General features: G+C 36.6%; 1 protein-coding gene across 5 annotated transcripts in view; it reads right to left on the reverse strand.

Annotated features, from left to right (window-relative positions):
* The window catches only part of SYT1 (synaptotagmin 1), a 543,967-nt gene extending 523,405 nt beyond the window's left edge, over positions 1-20,562 (reverse strand). For all 5 annotated transcript variants that reach the window (XM_053894954.1, XM_019455190.2, XM_019455189.2 and 2 more), the window contains exon 1: positions 20,169-20,562. The gene's annotated coding sequence lies outside the window, so the exon portion shown is untranslated. The remainder of the gene's footprint in view (positions 1-20,168) is intronic.
* Between the last annotated feature and the right edge of the window lie 486 nt (positions 20,563-21,048).

Genomic DNA, 21,048 nt, shown 5'->3' on the forward strand with positions numbered 1-21,048 from the left:
AAAGAACAAAGCTGGAGGTATCAGAATCCCAGATTTCAAGACATACTACAAAGCTGTAATAATCAAAACCATGTGATGATAGTGGCAACAAAACAGAGACGTAGATGAATGGAACTGAATAGAGACCTCACAAATAAACCCACACTTAGATGGTAAATCTATGACATAGGCAGCAAGAACATACAGTGAGGGATAAAAGTCTCTTCAACAAATGGTGTTAGACAAATTGGATAGCTACGAGCAAAAGAATAAAACTGGAGCACTTTCTTATACAATATACAAAAATAAACTTGAAATGGATTAAAGACTTAAATGTGAGATATGAAACCATAATACTCCTAGATTAAAACAGAGGCAGTAATCTCTAACATCAGCTGTAGAAGCATTTTTCTAGATACATCGCCTCAGGTAAGGGAAAAAAAAAAGCAAAACTAGTGGGACTACACCAAATTAAAAAGCCTTTGCAAAGTGAAGGAAACTGTCAACAAAATGACAAAGCAACCTATTCAATGAGAGAAGATATTTGCAAATGATATATCCAATAAGGGTTGATATCTAAAATTTATAAAAATTTATACAACTCAACACCAACAAAACAAAACCAAACACAAATAATCTGATTAAAAATGGACAGAGGGCCTGAATAGACATTTTTCCAGAAAGGATATACAAATGGCCAACAGACACATGAAAAGATGTTCAGCATCACTCATCATCAGGGAAATGCAAATCAAAACCACAATAAGATATCATCTTACACCTGTCAGAATGATTAAATTCAAAATAGACAAGAAATAAGAAGTATTGGCAAGGATGTGGAGAAAAAGGAACCCCTGTGCACTGTTGGTGGGAATGCAAATTGGGGTAGTCATGGTGGGAAACAGTATGGAATTTCCTCAAAATATTCAAGATAGAATATTTTGAATATTTTGAATATTTTGAATACCCAGGATCCATCAATAGCTGAATGGAGAATGAAGATGTGGCATATATATATACAATGGGGTATCAGTCATAAAAAAGGAGGATGGGCAACATGGATGCATCTAATACTAAGGGTATAATGCTAAGTAAAATAGGTCAGAGAATATCCTATGATTTCACTCATATGTGAAATTTAACAAACAAAACAAGTGAACAAACCACACACACACACACACACACACACACACACAAAGACAGAGACAAATGACTCTTAAATACGGAGAAAAACTGGTGGTTGCTAGAGGGATGTGGGTGGGGGGAAAGGGTGAAATAAAGGGGATTAACAGCATGCTTATCATGATGAGCACTGAGAAATGTATAGGCTTGTGGAATCTTACTGTACATCTGAAACTAATAGAACATTGTATATTAATTATAATTCAATTTTTAAAAAGCTAATTGCATTGTCCAATGTCTTCATACACAATGAATCATTAAAAAGACCTATTCTGAAATAATCGTATGCCTCTACGGTTAAAACAGCTTTAACGCATAACAAAAGAATTGTAATTGAAATAAATTTCAACTTTAAATTGCAAAAAAAAAAAAAAAAAAAAAAGATGCTTAAAAGGTAGTTTCAGCACAAAAAGAAATAATAAAATGCATTCCACCTTCTTCCTAGAAACCTGGCACTCTCTACTTTCTTTCCTTGTTATTTTTTGTTGTTGTTGTTTGTTTTGTTTTGTTTTTGGTTGTTGTTGTTTGTTTTTACTTCTTTGACAGCACTTACCAAAATAAAACATACTACACCCAGAATCATTTCCTTCCTTCCTGCTTCTTCCTCCTTCCCTCCCTCTCCCCTTTTTTCTTTCATTTTTTTCCACTTCTTATCTGTCCCCCCAAAAGGTAAGCTCTTTGTGGGCTACAGGTTGTTGACACTGAGTACTTTTAAGCTAATGCTCAGTGACCTAGATCCTATCAACAATAAAGGCAAACCTTCCTCACTGAATCCCAGCTGTAACACTTACCAGAGGAGCGGCTGGAAGCAAACAGCATCATTTCTGTGACCTTTCATTTTCTCATTTCCAAAATGAGCATAATAGTACAAACCTCACAAATGGTTTGAAGTACGATTAAATGAGTAATGCACAAAAATTCTTAGAAAGGCACATGACATGTAATTAAAGCTCTCTACATGCAAACTATTATTATTAAAGTTAATGAACTTTCTAAGGACTCCTAAAAACTTCCTATTTCTTGAAACAACTTCCATATTCTTTGTTTTTGTTTTAAAATATTTGTCGCATAGCTAAAATGTGCAAGATAATTCTTAAAACATTTTACATTTTGAGATACTTTAAAATCCTTAAGGTTAGCCTACTGCAACCCCCAACCAAATATATATTAGATGTGATTATAAAATTTTTATTTGTAATAGTGTCTGAACATATAAAGTGACTCAAACATTAAAACCACATAGATTATGATCTATAACAACATTATTGATAAAAATATTAATTTTAAACAAGACATTCCAATATCTGTTACCCAAGAATACTTTGTAACATGATAAAAGAGGAACTTTAATGTTTATTTATTTTTGAGACAGGGAAAGACAGAGCATGAACGGGAAACGGTCAGAGAGAGGGAGACACAGAATCTGAAGCAGGCTCTGGGTTCCGGGCTGTCAGCAGAGCCCGATGCAGGGCTTGAACTCACGGACCGTGAGATCATGACCTGAGCCGAGGTCAGAAGCTCAACCAACTAAGCCACCCAGGCGCCCCAATAAAAGAGGAACTTTAAAAAAATCCTTAAATATGGGATACCTGGATGGCTCAGTCAGTTAAGCTTCTGACTAATGATTTCAGCACAGGTCAGGGTCTTGTGGTTTGTGGGACCAAACCCTGCATCAGGCCCTGCACTAACAGGGCCTGTCTCCCCCTCCCCTGTGCCTGCACTCTCTCTTTCAAAATAAACAAACATTTTTTTTAATCCTTAAACATAATCAAATCTATAAAATCATTTAATATCTTACGTGGATTGACACAATCATCACAAATTATGCCAAAAATAGTTAAAAATATAAAACTGAATTGGCTTAAAGTAACTTGGATCACTTGAATTTAACTTTTTTTTTTTCATTTTTTTTTAATGCTTATTTTATTTTTTGAGAGAGACAGAGACAGAGAGAGACAGAGAGCGAGCAGGGAAAGGGCAGAGAGAGGCAGACACAGAATCAGAAGTAGGTTCCAGGCTCTGAGCAGTCAGCACAGAGCCCGATGCAGGGCTTGAACTCAGCAAACCGTGAGATCATGACCTGAGCCGAAGTTGGACACTTAACCGACTGAGCTACCCAGGTGCCCCATATTTAACATATTTTATAGAATTATTTCATGTTACATTAACCAAAATGACTTATATAACTTTCTAATATAAAAAATATACATTACATGGGGCACCTGGGTGGCTCAGTCAGTTAAGCAACTGACTTTGGCTCAGGTCATGACCTCCCCAGTCTTGAGTTCGAGCCCCGCCTCAGGCTATGTGCTGACAGCTCTGAGCCTGAAGCCTATTCAGATTCTGTGTCTCTCTTTCTCTCTGACCCTTCCCGCTCGTGCTGTCTCTGTCTCTCTCTCTCTCTCTCTCTCGCTCAAAAATAAACATTAAAAAAATTAAAAATGTATGTACATTACAAAATGATACTTTGTGTAGAATACCCAACATAGAATCATCTAATAATTTAAAATGTGTAGTACATTATATTTAATAGAATGATTTTAAATGTAATGTATGTTTGCATATGCACATATTTCTGTTAGTAGATACAAGAGACTTTTTACAGTGATTACATCTGGAAAGTAACAAGGAATCTGAAAGATTATTTTTTCAATTTATACATTTTGTGATTATTTGAATATTTTAAGTATTTTATAGAATACTTCTTCACTTAAAAGCTAAAATATTTCCTTAAAAGCACTGTTCTTTACTGGTAACAAACTAAACTTAAAACGTTTCCAAAGTAGAGAATTAAACATATTTAGAAAATCTATACAGAATGAGTGTCTTTGTTTTTTAGTAATAGAGCTCTTCGTGCTTTGAATGTAATACAGACGTAGGATTTAATTGAGGAAAAGGTTAAAAACAGTACTAAGAAAAGATGAAGAGGAGGGTAAAGGGATTAGGTAAAGCAAAAGAATGATTATGTATTTTAAAATGGTTCACATTGACCCCCAAAATCTAAAATAGTGGTCCCGCTAAAGTAGAATTGAAATATATTCTTCATTATGTTTACACTCTTAATTATCATAAAGTAAAACACTTAAAACACATTCATTTTGAACTTAATAGTGAGCTCTCTGGCCAATTTATTTGGGGAAGTAAAGAGTAATAAAAGCAAAGAAGTCATATTTTGCCTGGACTAAAAATGAAAGTCAACTATAATTCCAGCTCATGTAGATTCCTATCACCAAGATCAGACACTAAGCTACTATATTAGTTTGAAGAAAACTAGGAATGAGAGAGAAATAAATGAAAACAAAATCAACAAGGATAATTTAACCAGTAACATTCATCAAAGATTTTTAAGTGCTTACTTAGTAAGTGCTAAGCACTGCTAGGTAGGTCAACAATGAGGATATAACAGGAAACAACATAAAAATGGGTCCTGCAGTCAGAGAGCACTCAAGTTCAACCTGAGTTTTTGCACTGTGATGATAAACATTAATTCTTCACTGTTATAATATTATAATGCATTGTTTGAAGAAAAGTACAGAAATGAAAACGTATCTCAGATTTTTTTAAAAGAGTAATCATGAATCAAAGAATTTTAAAGATCATATCAGCCTGTATTTGTTACAGTCTCACTATTTTATATTTAGGAAGATTTATTTTTCACTGCATTTTTTGTCAGATATTTTCTGGAGATGTGTTTTCACACCCAGAGGATGTTAGATCACAGAGTGTCCCCATTAAAAAGAAAAGAAACAAATGAGAAAAAAAATCTGTGATGCCATGATTTTAAGAAAACACATTACAAAAATAATTGGAAAAAAAATCCTAAGGTTAAAATTTCAGTGATGTGTATTTAAAGCACTTCTTTACAACCCACTCAAGATTTCTTTTACTTAGTCTCATGGGTATCCTCACCTGTAACATATTAATTTATAAATACATTTCCTCTTTAAAAGCGGTTAAGTATTTAACATATTCAAACTTAAACTCTAGAGTTTCCTAAAATGTAAAAAAAAAACAAATTTTTTTTTCAGTTATTGTTCAAATCCCTCTCTATCACAGTTTGACAGTTCTGTAGTTAATTTTTAAAAGTGAGACATCCAAACTCTTGTAATATGTAAAAACTAAACATTTGTTCTCAGACATAATAAACATTTATTTCTAAACAACCAGCCATATTATATTTCTGATTTTACAATGTTATTGTCTGCCCATAGCAGATACATCCCACAGTACTTGAAGCAGAGGGAGCAGCATGTGCTAAGGTCCTGAGGCAGGAAGAGACTGGAATACTAAAAATTTGAAAGAAGGACAATGTGCCCAGAGCATGAAGATGAGAGGAGTAATATGAGAAATTAGGTTGGTGAATAGTAGAGTCCAGATAATACATGGACTTGAAAGTCAAGAACAGTAGGATTAAGAAGACCAGGTTGATTTGACTATGCTGTGGCAATAGAGGTAGAGATTAAAGATATTTGTGAGCAAAAAATGATTAAGACTTCATTTATTTTGGATTTGGGGGTAAGGATGAGAGACCTATGACAATAGGTTTCCAAATAACACAACTCGTTAGATGGTGGAATCATTCATTAGGATCAAAGACATTGGAGAAGGACTAGATTTATTAGTAAAAAGATTGAGTTCAGGTTTGGATGTGGTAACTTGGAGGGCTCTTTAAGAGATCCAAACATCTGTTAAAATAGCAGTTGTTCTCATGTCAGGACTCCTATAAAACACACATGATTTAGCTTACCCTCCAAATTTGCCAGGAGTGCTGGCAGTTTTCTTTTTTTTTTAAGATTTTAAGTAATCTCTACACCCAACATGGGGCTCGAACTCAAAACCACAAAACTAAGAGTCACATGCTCTACCAACTGAGCCAGCCAGGTTTCAGAGATACCATCTAGTAAAATCCCCACATCATGAAGTTAATGGCAGATTGAGGGTTTTCACACTGTTTTTTAAATTTGAACATATAACTCTAAAATATGTTAATAATGAAAGGTATCAGAGAGATCATCTAATAAAATCACAACATCACTAACTTAGTGACAGACTGAGGGGGTTTATAGTATTTGCTTGTTTTTAAATTTGAACACAAAATTCTAAATACCCTATGCGCAGTATTTATTGTGTGTTGGTTCCATAGGCTAGTTCTCTGCTCACTACTTTGAAAGGAAGAGAAACAATTTCTAACCACTGTATATCTGTGTGTCTCTCTCTATGAGAAAATTTATCCATACCAAAAAGGAGTACAACACACTGACCCAGTTTCAGCAAAGAGTAATAGTTTTTAACTGATAGCTATTATAAACAGTAGCTATTAACTGAATTTCTCAGAACGTAGCAGACTAACATGGATCTGCTCGAGTGAGAATGACCAATAACAATATTAGTGCCAGATTTGTTGTGGGCTTAAGAAAGGTTACTACAGTGCACTCTGGAAAACAGTGTAGGTATTTACCCAAAGAATACAAAAATACTAGTTTTCATGGATACTTGCACTCTCATGTTTATGTGTATGTATACATATATATTTCATATATATATATGTAATTCCATTATATATATGTAATTCCATTATATACATATATAAAATTCCATAGGAATATTACTCGGCCATAAAAAAGAGTGAAATCTTGCCATTTGCAACAACGTGAATGGAGCTAGAAGGTATTATGCTAAGGGAAGTCAGTCAAATACCGTATGATTTCACTCATATGTGGAATTTAACCACCAAAACCATCATGGGGGGGGGGGGGGTGGGAAGAGAGAGAGGAAAACCAGAAACAGACTATAAAGAACAAACTGATGGTTACCAGAGTGGAGTTGGATGGGGGCAACGTATGAAGCAGGTGGTGGGGATTGAGGAGTGCATTTGCCATGAAGAGAACCAGGTGTTGTATAGAATTGTTGAATCACTACATTGTACACCTGAAACTAATATGACACTAATGTTAGCTAACTGGAATTTAAGTAAAAACCAAAAAATAAATTAATTAAAAAAATAACCCAGTGCAAATTTACACAAAATTACCCCTATGTGAGTATAGCAAGAACACTATAATTCTGGTAGGGGAATTCTATTAAATTTTACACATTTACAGAATGATGATCCCTTATATTCAAAATAAGCCACTGCAAATTTCTGAGTATCAATTGTACTTACATACACTTAATGGGATCTTAAATGTACTATAATTCTTTGAAAAGTGGTAATCCTTCTAAAGAAGTATTTTTAAAACTACAGATTGTTACCTATTAGTAGGTTGTTAAATTAACTTACTTGGCCATGACCAGTAGTGTTATTTAATGAATTAGGAAAAAAGAGAACTGAAAAGGAAGTATTAGAACAAAACACCATAAAAATATTTTATTGAACTTCTGTTTGAGTTTTTTTTTTTAATTTTTTTTTCAACGTTTATTTATTTTTGAGACAGAGAGAGACAGAGCATGAATGGGGGAGGGTCAGAGAGAGGGAGACACAGAATCCGAAACAGGCTCCAGGCTCTGAGCTGTAAGCACAGAGCCCGATGTGGGGTTTGAACTCATGGACCATGAGATCATGACCTGAGCAGAAGTCGGCCGCTTAACCGACTGAGCCACCCAGGCGCCCCTGTTTGAGTTTTTTTATTGAACTTGTGTATTGAGTTTGGCTGTCATTTGAAAACATGAGAAAATATAGATTTAGTGGATTCATTCACTCACACACAATTCTCTAGAACACTCCTTTTCTATTGTCTCTCAAGCATTGGCAAGTCAGAGATGATAAAAAAAAAAAAAATACCACTGCAAAATCCTGAAACACTTGCAGTTAGTGGGGCAATCAGCAATATTTGTAAAATCCAAATATATGCAAGTATACCTGTATATATGTACTAAAACAGAAGATATTTAGGATACTAAACAGCCTCGTTTCTACAGATAAGGAAAACAGAGCCTATCGCTTATTGACCAGAATAGTTTATTATAACACCCTTGCTATATTCACACATAGGTGGGTTTGTGCCATTTCAGCAAAGAAAATTCCATTTTCAAAATATACTATTATCAGAGTATAATGTCCAGAGGAATCTTAAGGGAAAATAGAAGGCCATTTGAGATTGACGCGTTAATTATTACTTCATTACCACTGCAGCATATTGAGTAGTAATCTCACAGAAGTTAATATGCCTCTGTAAGCACCCAGTTTACTATCACAAAATGACCTAGGTAGACTTGGGTTATTGAGTTCTTGAAACCAGGATATGAAACTAGATAAAGGAGAAATAATTTCCGGTTAATGCTCTGAGACTTGTGTTGTCTAAATGACAATCGACACAAACTGATTTGTTTCATTATGTTTCCAGTGTTTATTTACTTTTGTTTCAAAAATCTAAATTAGAGTTTTGGAGGATATAATCGAATATATACTCAAAAGGAAATTACATTGAAAAAATCATTACTGTGATAAAAAGCCAAGGTGTTCACTCAAATTCAGAGAAATAATAAAATTAGGGGGTAGGCCACATGTGCGATTCCCTTAGAAAGGAGGGCAAAACGAGAAAGGTTATTAAGATTCAACAAAAGATATATAGAAAGTGTCTAAGGAATACATGCCACAAAAGAAAAGGAATTACACTTCTAAAGATGAAAATGGAGAATGAAAATACACACCTGCAAGACACCTAAGAACGCATTTTGAAAGTCAGGGTGGAAAGAGCATGTATTCCATGATACCATAACCATAAAACAATATAAGCATATGAACACAGACTGAAAATGTATTACCCAGATAGGACACTTCATGTATGTTTAAACTATGTTGAGGTTATTGTGATCATATCACATTGTTTTGAAATTTTTCCTTAATAGTATTTAAAGATTGTTTTAATTAGAATATGAAAGCAGGGTTCAACTCATGAAACCAGTACCTTTACACTTCAGCTGCATTTGCCTTCAGTTTCTTCCAGGAGCAGAAACTTATTCCCTCCGTGGAGGGAAGCTGTGATGCTCTTCCTCTAACTTTTACATAGCTGGCTCCCTCTCCTTTTATGCCTCGACTTAAATATTTTTTTTTGTTTCACCAGAGTCCCAGTGTTGCTTTGTTTCATTTACTTGCCTGTTTTATTATTTAACAGCATTTCTCACTTTTTGAAACTATCTTAGTTGTGTTTTGCTGTTGCTGTTGCTTTTCATCGTCTGTATCCTTCCCTAGAATGCAAACTGCCTTAAACGCAGGGAACTTGTCTGCTGTGATTGCTTCTGCATTCCCAGCATCTAAAACAGTGCTTGGCTTATAATAGCAACATGTTGGTACTTACTGAAGAAATACATTATTCCTAAAAAATTCCTGTTCATTTTGGGCTACAGCAGGGAGGAAAACGTATCATATTTTTTGTTCATTCTGTTGCATCTGTAGCAATATATAGGGAGTTGGGGTAACAGGGTGGTTGTAAATTTGAAATAATCACCCCCCCCTCCCCCCCCCCCCCTGCTGCACACACAAAACAACAATTTGAAGTATTGACCTATGCACAACTGGCCCTGCACATACCTTCGGGCAGCTGCTTTCAGCTCTACTGAATTTAGAGTCTAAGAATCCTCAAGTTCTAAAAGTACCTGACTACTGTATTAAAAAAGAGGAAGTAAGGACCCAAATAGAATTAAATGAAACTCAACTCAGCCCTTAACCTCTGATATTCAGCATTTCCACCCTGAAAAAGTCATACCTGTTGTCAAATTACTGAATGTTTCCATAACGGTAAATGGCCATTGCTTTAAGCCTCTCAGTGTCATTCCTCTCCACATCCTCAACTACAATGGATCTTTCCCTAGAATTCCCTGGATCTTCCCCTGACCCACCAACTAGTGCCTGGAACAGCAGGGGTCCTCCAAGAGTCTGCACCAGCATTAAGGCCAGGTGGCATCTTTTCTGAGGTCAGGGCCTGGACCTTGGGAACTGGATGTTGGCTGCTTTTGCCTGCCCTAAATCTAGTCATTTTCCTTCTTGTAACAGCAAAACTCTCTTTCTATTTAGTTAAGTAATGCTGTGCCCAACTTTTAAATCCAGGGATGACACAATGCTCAGCCTAGATAAATAACATATTTCATGGGTTCAGGGCAAGTGACCCGAGTTGTTCCATTCATGCTTATCCTGAAATTTTTTGGCAAAAAAAAGATGTTCTCTTTACATGGAGATTTCTTAAATGACCCTATAGTCATTGGGTATATTCCTACCACTGTAAACTAAGAGCCTGACTCTAAATAAAGCAATGGAATAGGAGAGCAGGACTAAGATGGAAGGCTGGGAGAGAGTAAGGGATAACAGATCTGGTCCTAATCATATGGTTTGATTTTCCATCTCCAGCTATGACCAAATCCAGAATATCCTGAACGTGATGATGTATGGTAATGAGAACTTTAAAATCCCTTTTCTTTCCTAAACCATTTTGAGTTAGGTGGAATTTTTCTAAATAAAAGAGTCCCTGAATCATAAAAATGGGTGGCCAGGGTGGTCAGGTCTGCCATCCACTGAGTATGAGACAATTTGCAAACATTATTACAGTTCCTTTCCTGGTGAAATGAAACCTCTATCAGTGAAATAATCTCATTGAAGCTCACTATGACAGAGTAGGTATTTGTACTCAGGTCTATAAGACTTCGATGTTTCATACTTTTATCACATCACCGTGGTGGTCATATTGGCTCAAACTATGAAGTGGACAAAATTTGCCTATGATTCGTCGATCTCTTTGAGACACCCCTACTTCCTGGTCACCATTTGTTCACCTTCTTCCACTGAGGATCTCAATGACTATATGATTGCTTATGGTTGAGTACAGGTTCCATGAATAGACTGCTTGGGTTTGAATCCATATCCTACTATGTAACAGTTATATGACCCTAACAAGTTACGTTTCCCCCAATTTTCTCATTTAAAATTTATACATTAGTATCAACCTCTTAAGATTGTTGGCAACGTTAAATGGAATGAAGCATGGAAAGTACACAGAAAAGTGCCTGACACGTAGTAAAAACATAAGAATATGATTACCCTGCATTTGTCCAAAACTCCCCATAAATACCTCTCCTATGCTCTAATTTGCATTGTTTCTCTAGGTCTTTCCCAATTAAAACTTCTTTCTTTGTATCAGATCCACTAGACAGTCATTTAAGTTAGCCTACATTGCAATGTGTATTAATCACGTCCAAATGTATTTATTTCTTCATACCAAGAATTGCTATTTGACAGACTTCACACTAGGACTGAGTAATAATTGGGCCTTGCATAAGTCCCCTGCTTAGCTCTCTCCATCTTGGAATAGAAAAGAATCTACAGATTCAACGACTTCCATCAATATTATGCTCAGGAAGCAGTCACAGGTTGTGTGGGTGAGTGAGAATGAGGGAAGTAATGAGAGAGGAGTAAGGAGAACTCCTAGGCTAAAGCTACAACACTCATTATCTCAGTCACATCTCTGTGCCCCTCCAGGAGGTGGCTTCGGACTACATAGTTTACAAATAAGGAAACAAGTGAAATGACATCTCCTATTGCAGTGATATAGCAATGACTAAGGGCCAACCAAGCCTAGTGACTCAGGCTTAGTGACTTCTCTTACATTTTAGAAAACAGTCCCTTGAATCATTTTCAATTACAAATACAACTTATTTCAGAGTTTTAGTCACACAGCTAATGACTGCATATTACACTTTCCCTACCTTTTCAATATGAAAAGAGTATATCCAAATTTAGTGATGTTAGATTTGTGTTTTTAATTTTGATAAGGAATGACAAACTACTTCTTATATATTGAGAGAATTTTAAAACGTACTTTTTTTTTCTTTATTAAATGCTGAGGCAGCAAGATTCGGTAGGACAGAGTTATAAAGGCTTCCCGAGTGTGTAATTGCAAGCAGGTAACTTAACTTCTGAGTCTGCTTTATTGCATCTGTAAAATGGAGAATCTCTCCATCATCAAAACCAAATAAGGCAATGTAATTTTTTAAGAATTCAGGGCTACATCCCTGTCATAAAAACATTTATTAATTGTTACCATTAGAAGAACAAAATAGGAAAAAGAAAAAAAAAAAAGAAAAAAATGTCTAAGAGGATATGCCATTTGTTTGGACTTTCAAACACTATTGTTCTATCTTTTTGTAATCAAATTTTTTCTAGAAATTACCAATAGGCTAGACTTCACATGTAAGGTCTTAAAAACAAACACACAAATCATGGCATATTTCATAAACAAATGAAGAGTCTGCTCCCTTATTTATCTATACAGCTGTTTTGTAAAGCTAACTTAAAATGTATATAAATTAAGGATTAAATTTCCTGCTTGTTGACACAAAAGGAAGTCCAGGTGGTAGAGATTATCATGCACTTTGGAGAACAAAGCTCCCACTTAGTGATTTTATAGGAAGATAATTCATTAAGATAGAAAAAAGCAAAGGAAGAATAAGGAGAGGGTAGGAAGGTGAGAGGTGGCAAAGGAAGAAAACCAAGGTAAGGCAAGGGAGTTACTATATTACTCTTAGCTGGACAGCAGAGCAAATCTCTTCTACTCTGGCAGTGAGTGGTAATATGCTTCAATGCATACAGGTCTAAAGGTCCAGAAGTCAAGAGATATAAAACTGTCGCTATGTGTTCAATATATAAGCCATGAAACAGATTCTCAAAGCCATAACAGAACTGGTCTACTGTACTTTTTCCTGAAGGAGTCGGCTCTCTGCTATCACCAATATTCATTTGTGGTGTCAGAAAGTATCTATGATTCCTGATTAAAAAAAAAAAAAAGGAAATAGGGTGCATATAGGGTACTTTTTGTCTTCCTGTGTTGTTTTCACAATGTAAAAGCAGAGCAGTTTTGGTCAATTTATGAGTATGTTGGCTTTCTGTTGAAATGTCACTTTCTTGAATTATTAGATATATCTCAAGGTGATTGCTTGGCTTTTTAAATTTAATAAAAATACTAAAAATAGATACATGTACTATCAAGTTGTTACCTACCCTTGCAGCATAAGAATTTCTGTAGCCAGATAAATAAAAGTATTTTTAGGCATATAGTGGTCTGATTTACATATATTCAAGTATGAAATATATATAAATTTTCGTGTGTGTGTTCTTGGATTTTGGACATTGGTTAAAATAGGATGGTGATGTTATTCTATTTATAGAAGAGATTCTGGTGCTCTAGAAATATGCTCTAATACCCAATGGTTCACTTTATTCAGTCCTCAAATCTGATGAAAATGCTGGGGATTAGGCAGAAAGCCAGCCTTGTAAACCAGGGTCTGGCAGACAGTCCAAGTCAGAAAGAGATTCAATGCTTTGCTACCTTGTCTTTATCCTGAGAAATTGTGTCAACTGTTCTTAATAACCCTGCTACCTAAACCCTGATTGGGAGAGAAGCTAAATTAGGCCTTGGTAACCTGTGTTATATCACTTCTCCTTGTTTCAAAGGCCATTAAGTTGTTTGTCTAAGAAAATTTTTTTGATGATTTTTGTCCTCAAAATACACAGTGTCCCTGTTTTACAGGTGGTGCACAAGGTCCTACCCACTGTTTATATTGCTAGAATACTGGGGTGCAGTACATCACGAGGAAAAAAAATACACTCAATTGGCTTTCTCCTTCTGAAGGAGAGAGCACGAGCACACAGTTAGAAATTGACATTTTTGGGAGTCTAGTCTGTTGCCATGATGCTATACTGTTGTTCATACTTACAGTACCTCTCACATAAAATTAGGTCAGAAAACAGATTATTAATAATCTATCTTAAAAGCAACCCTTTGTGGTGTTTCACAGTAATATCCAAAGAGTCCATAGAAAAGCAAACCAGTTCTCAATTTTCAGTGACAATAAAGGTGAGTTATGTAAAATTTTAAGGGTTCCATAACAAGACACAGATGTATTTTGGAAGTACCCAAGCCGACCCAAGGATCTGAAATTCTTTTTACCAATTATTTCAGCTTTATCCACGGGTATTAATAAGTACAAAAAGTTACATTGATTCACTCAATGTCTAACAATCTCATCATCTGTGAGTAATCAGAACAAATTCCATGAAATAAAGCCTTTAAAAAAAAAAAAAAACAATTATCATAAAAACATGGACCAACATCACATTTTAAAAGTGTTAGTACTAACTTTGGTATGGCTGTGTATGTTTCGTCTGAGTATTCCATGTGTTTTTGCCTTCAGGTTGATGAAAATATGCCCACAAATCTCTAAGTAGCAATTAGTAAATCCAATTACCTGCTTCCCAGCAAGAGTGAGGTCTGGGCAGCAAGGCTGGCCCAGAGAGGAAATGGACCTCCGTAAAAACAAGAGGCTGCCCTCTGGAGGCCACACCCAGGGAATTCTCATCAGAGGTGTGGGTTGGGCTTGTCTAATTCCTAATGTGAAAAGATGCTTGTAGTCAGAGGGGATGTGAGAGGAGGACAAGAGATAGTGTGTCTTATTTAAGCAATTGTAGCATAAGAATGTTCTACATTTAAATAACTCTGTGATTCTATTTGTGTTTAAGTGCCTATGTGCATGTTATCCTTAACTAGTTGAATTGTTTATGAAAAAAAAGACAACATTTACTAATTGAAGAAAAAAACACACAACTCCTTTTACTCAGGATATCCTTTGGCAAAACATCATAATTATATGAACTCTATGCTGTTTAGGATGAGAAGCAAAGCTGCATTTCACAATAGGTGCACGGGGATGAGATAAGACCCACATTTTAGTACCAACCCTGGATTTGATGAATTGGATATTTCAACCAAAAATAAATTCCTGACTGAGGCACTTGGCTAAATGTCTTACGCACAGTATTTGGGGATGTTCCGGCAGAGTTCTTGTCTGGTATGTGTGATCAAATGTCGTCTTACAGGCTGTTAGGAAAAGAGTTTTACCAGATTCTTATACTAGCTGAAAAGGGCCATTCTTTGCATGGAAATTTTCTAGCTCCCATTTTGTACAAACAGCTAAGAAATAAAAGGCATTTGTTATCTTCATCTGCCTTACAATGTTTCAGAGCTCCTCTTTAACAAAATTATTCCCTATGTGTATAATTAGTATGCTCAACATACTACATGTGAGACCAGTATAGGAATGACCAGTATTTTTTTCTTTCTATTTCCACAATAGCAATAACCAAAAAAAGATGAACTCTAACCTCCCCTCGTTTATATTACTGGTAAATTATGGGAACCAGCATGCCACATAGCCTTCTAAGCACTGAGCATTGTAGAGACAAAACAAACACAGAGAGAACAAAAACTAGTTCCACACAATTAAAATTTACGATAAAACCAAATATAAAAATTATAGAAATTAGAGAAATAATTTTTAATCTGCTTCTCATTTTTCAAAGATGTGGCAGAAAATTCATCTCTAATACTATCATAAATGTGCTACTTTTTTCTAAATTGGGCTTTAATTTGTTTTAGAACTTTCTTAAATATTGCTTTTAAATTAAGGAACATATTTTAAAGGCGGGCTTCTTTGCAACAGGACCTCTACATTTATATTTAAAACTGTACAAAGAGCATCTCCAGTGCTTACTCTTGACAACATAGATTTCTCATTGTACACTTTAAAATAATAGGTTTTTTTAAATAAAACAGTTAAAGGCTCACGTTTTATTCATAGGTGCAAGAAAGGACAGCATACTTTCTTACTTGCAATAGATAGCGTTAACATATTTGCAGTATAATTTAAAATAAGTTTATTTTCCTATTACTAACCCATGTGAGTAGAGAGACGTCCATATGCCCTGCTAGCATAATTTATCTTACAGTCAATATAAAAGCAGCTCTTCAAGAACTCTTAAAGTGACAAGGAAGTTAAAGGAAACATGCTGTTTTCTTCTCATTAGAGAAAATAAATGCCTGCTCTAAAAAAAAATGGCCACACTTAATGGAGATGTTTAAATCAAGTTCAAAAATATTATGAAAAAATATTGATCATTCCTTGAGTGATTGTTAAAGACACCAAACCACTCCCCCTTACCTGAAAAAAGCAATAACCATGTCATACAGTTATGTAAAAGATTCAGAACAAGTTTAGCTTTATGCAAATGTTGAAAAAAACCACCTGATACAAGCCTTAGAAAAACAGAAAGTTTATCCCTACATTATATGAAAATATGATTTTGGTTTGTCACCTGTATATAGAAGTGCATCTTCCTGTACTGATTTTTTTTTTAAATCCATGACTCATATGAACAATAACTTCTTCCCAAAGCCATAGAAAAGCTGTCTAAAGGGAAAGATCTAGACCCCCATTAATTTTGCCTCTGGGTGTAATAGGCTTTCAACCAAAGAACCATTAAAAGCATCCCCAAGTCACTGTTATTTTTCTTTGAAGGGTTCTTTTTACAGTAGTCCCTAGCTTCAGCAGATTAGTTGATACTGTCCATTAATCTCTAATCCTTTTAGAAAAAGTTACATAATTTAAAAAGTATACACATGTGTGTGTTACATCTGTGTGTATACACACACACACACACACATCCCTAAATGCTAATTACTTATGAATTTAGACTGCCATATACTTTGTTCCAGTTTAAATAGCTTTAGCCAATTTCAATGGAAAACAAATTCAGCTAAAAAGCATCTCTGATCCACTAAACTTTTGATACGGATGTATTTGTGACAAGCAAATCATTGAAAAAATTTAAAAATCCACAAGTACAGCAGACATTTAATTTTAGAAAGCATTATTGTTTAGCAAAACACTTGCAGGACCCATACCTACATTATGTTATGGCAGAAAGTCAAACTTTGGTCTTGGCTTTTTGTAATATCAGACTAAATTTACTCCATTATGTAATGAAAATGTTTTATTTCTGCTTTCCCTCCCCTAAATCATCTAATCACTACCATTAGAAAAAGGAATGTTATGTTCCAATTTGGCATTAATGATATCTCTTCCCGGCTGTTGCACAAACTGGAAATCATAAGAGCTATAAGTATTTCAGGCTCATAAAATTGTCCGTCTTGAGTCGAATTCTTTAGATTAGATGGTTCTAAAAACCTGTTTGGGGAATTTCTTTAAATTGATTTAATAAACTAGCCTCAAAAGATATGAATTGGTATCATGTCCATGATGTTGTTAGGTTAATGGGAAGTTCAAATTAACTTTCAGATATCTAACACATTCTGCATTTTATTTATTAAACTTCCATTTCATCTTGCAACTATCATTTAAAACAAGCTACTATATTCTAGTTTTATTTTCAGTTAGCATCAAGCCTAATCTGAAAATCTTATCATGTAAATACCATGTTATCCATTTTCATATTTCTTCATTAGAGCTATCTGATAATTTAACCAAATAGAATAATATTCTCCACTATGAAATGAAGCATAAAAGTACTCTGCAACTACTGAGATTGAATGGTATTTTATGGAATTAGTATTTTAGGATTCCTGTGTATAGTAGCAGTCTTCATTTCTGATAAAAATACCTTAAAATCTAATTGCCATGTTTGCTCTAAAACATGATGAGGATTTACTAAGATATTCTTTTTAAAGGAGGAAATGTGAAGATTATATGAAATTGTCACATTAGAACATTTTGTGGGAATACTTTCCTAAAATGTATCATTTAAAGTCTCCTCTCAATCCACTCACTATATATTGGAATTAGTTCTGACTTCTAGAATATAAAGGCTTAATTTTTCAGAAGTATGTGAAAAACTACTCATATGCATCTCTCCTACAGGTAATTGCTATAATTAACATTTGTAAAGATACACGAAAATAAATTTCACAAATCAAGCACAAACTTTTACCTTCCCTAAGACAGTGGAGAAATAAACAAAATCTTAATTTGCTTGCACGGGCAGTAATTGGGCTTCTGTTTTGTACATCTTTTGATGTATAAACTTGTTAATTCAGTTGTACACATATAAGGCAATTAAGCTACTGTCCTTTTGTCCTTGTACCTAAAAGGTGGCACCTCTAAAATCAGTTAGCTTTCAACAGAGATACTACATTAAAAAAAAAAACAACAACAACAACAACAACAAGGCATTTAAATGCCGAAAGCTCTAGACAGAAGATCTTGTTTTTGTGACTCTAGCTAATTCTACTTAGATAGGAAAGATAAGTGCCTCAAATGGAAAATGGTTTAGAAAATATACATTACATTGATAGTAAATGAAACCAGCTCCTTTCTAAGTCAGTGTATAAACTTATACACTAAAGATATGTGGTTTAAAAAAAATACTTTCTGGGGTCCAGAAATTAGTGTGGAAGACCAGACAGAGTTAGAAAGAAGATTGCCTTTTTTTACCCCAAGTGTGCAAATAGAACAAAACATGAGAGTTGGCATTTCCCCTGATAAATCAAAGGAAAGGAGTCATCTGGACACTAACATCTGCTGGCTTCTCTGCGTTCATGCAGGACCCACTTGGAATGCTTTCCCCATTACATTCAGCTAGGCACTTCTCTCTACCTCCTCCCATCTGACAATAATCACTTAGCTGTCTCTGATGAATAAAAGGAAAGGAAAGCTTATATCATTGATGAGGGAATTAGAAATTGCTGAAGCTGCTGTCAAGGCTCTGTCCAACAAGTACCTTTTACTTGACCTATTGTGCAGGCAGCAGGGAACACAGTTGTTTTGCTGTCCTTCTCTTTCTCATAATAGGACATGACAACAAAAATAATTTTCCCCTTAAGGTTTTTAAAATTCCAGCCTATCTTCCTACCATTACTTTCTAAACTTTGTTCCAGTATGAGAGGATTCTTGGCCAGCTGAGCGCCCGTGTGCCTTCCAAATGGGGTACTGAAATTGCATGAACACCAGCCATGTTTACATTCACTAAATATTCTCATTAAAAAAAAAATAAGGCAAGGCATGAGTACGATATCTAGGCAATCAAATGCACAGCATAGTGAATGGTAGAATGAACTGGCAATTCATACACAAAATTAGCTTTAACACCAACCTGAAATGGTTGATTTCACCAAAGGGTTAATATTTAATAAAGTGAAAACTAACATGTACACAAAACTAACTAGAAGATTAGCTTTCTCAAAAGAGAAATCCAAACCTCCTGATAACACTGGTGTTACTTACAAATGTCTTGAAACTTTACTTCTTTTTTGCACCCCCCCCAACATAAAGGCCATACCAGAGAACCTCAGGAAGGTAAGACTCTGTTTAAAAAAAATTTTGTTTCTTCATATGAGAAACCCCTCAAGGTTCAGATATTACTGCTGATGGGCAATACGAAATAGCCCCACAGGACGGATGGGAACAGGAAAAGTCAGATGGTTAGCACTTGGTTAGCACATGGTTAAAAGCAACAGCAATTAAGCAGTTGAAAGTGGGTTAAAGCAGTGGTTTATTTTTGTTTCATTTGAAGGAATCAAATAAGAGACACAGCCTCTTGTAAAGAGGAGATCAAGTCAAACTTGAAGCTTCCCTTCTCTGACAGCCCGGGCTGGATGGCTTGTCTCCTCCCTTTATTCAGTTTAATTGCTTTCTGTACTCTAATTTTTGCAGAGATTGTATTCTATCTTGTTTTCCTCCCCCCCCACCCCCACCCCCCCAGGGCAAAAGAAATCTTTCTCCTTTCTTCAACCCCCTCTTTCTTCTGAGAAAGGACAATCGTTTCCAGGAAGGGAAAGAAACCCTGTGCGTTCTTAGGATGGGAGGAGGTTGAAGATGAGAGAGAGAGAGAGAGAGAGAGAGAGAGGTTGAGCAAGGGGCGGGGGAGGTGAGAGATGGAGATTGGGGGTGGGGGACGGAGAAGAAAGAATGAGAAGGAAAGAGGCAGCAAGAAGATGGGGGATGCCCAACATCAACTCCAGGCTCTGAATCACGGGCGCTGGGCAAAGTGCTTTTCCAGGAGATGTACATGTGGCTCATTATATTTCTCACAATAGGCCACCCGGGGCTCCCTCCCCAGGTCGCAGCCTCCCACGACCAAAACCCAAGTGTACCGAGAGCAAAATCTTGCGGGCGAATTCAAGCCAACGGGCACCTCCGAGGTGGCCACGCTTCCAGTCTCGCTGTCTTACCTGGAGGGAGGACCAGAAGGTGGTGCCGGTCTCCGTCCCCACCGCTCTCCCCGCGTGGACCTGTGCAAGACGCACGCGTCCTCTCGCTGCCTCTGCTCTTGGAGGGGCAGCCTGCAACACAAAAGGGGTGTGTGGGTGTGGGTGTGTGGGAGGTTTTTCAGGGCCACCAGCTGGTCCCAGCTGGCCACCCCACCCTACACACACCCCTTCGGGGCGCTGAGCCCCACTCTCAGTGGAGCACCACCCTGGGGGCTCGCCCCGGGTGCAGCCTCAAGTTGCCGCCGCTAAGTGCTGGGCTGCCGCCGCCGCAGGAAGAGGAGGTAGAAAGACACGGAGGGCAGTACTTGGTCTAGAGCATCCCCACACTGCAGCTTCTCCAGGAATCCCTCCAGTGAGGAGGCGGCCGCCCATCACCTCCCAGCCCCGACCGCCTGATTGGTTCCACCTCGGTACGCTGCTGCAAGGAGCCAATCCGGGCCCACTAATAATAGGTGGATCCGCTCAGCCAACATTGCCCATCCCAGTTCTGTTAGTGTCTCTCCATCCCCACAGCGGACAGGGACCAGGAGAGGGAGGTTCGGGAGCGCTGGGGGAGGGGGTGAACTAAGAGAGGGATAGATCCCAAGGAGATGCAATCAAGGGCACCCGATAAGCCCCTTGGGGAGGCGCAGGGATGCCCTGCAACCTGTTCAGCCAGCCCTATGCACAAGAGAAGGAGACGGCATAATACAAAGCTTTTTCCCTTTCTTTCTTTTTTTTAACTTTCAATCAAAACCTGCCCTGATACTGAGCATGCCCAGATTGCAACAGCACGCTAGGAGTTCCGAAGCGTGTGGGTTCGCAGACTGTGGTTTTTTTTTTTTTTTTCTTTTGTTTTTGT

This window comes from Panthera pardus, unplaced genomic scaffold (assembly GCF_024362965.1).
Source record: "Panthera pardus isolate Hobbes unplaced genomic scaffold, ASM2436296v1 HiC_scaffold_6, whole genome shotgun sequence".
Taxonomy (NCBI): domain Eukaryota; kingdom Metazoa; phylum Chordata; class Mammalia; order Carnivora; family Felidae; genus Panthera; species Panthera pardus.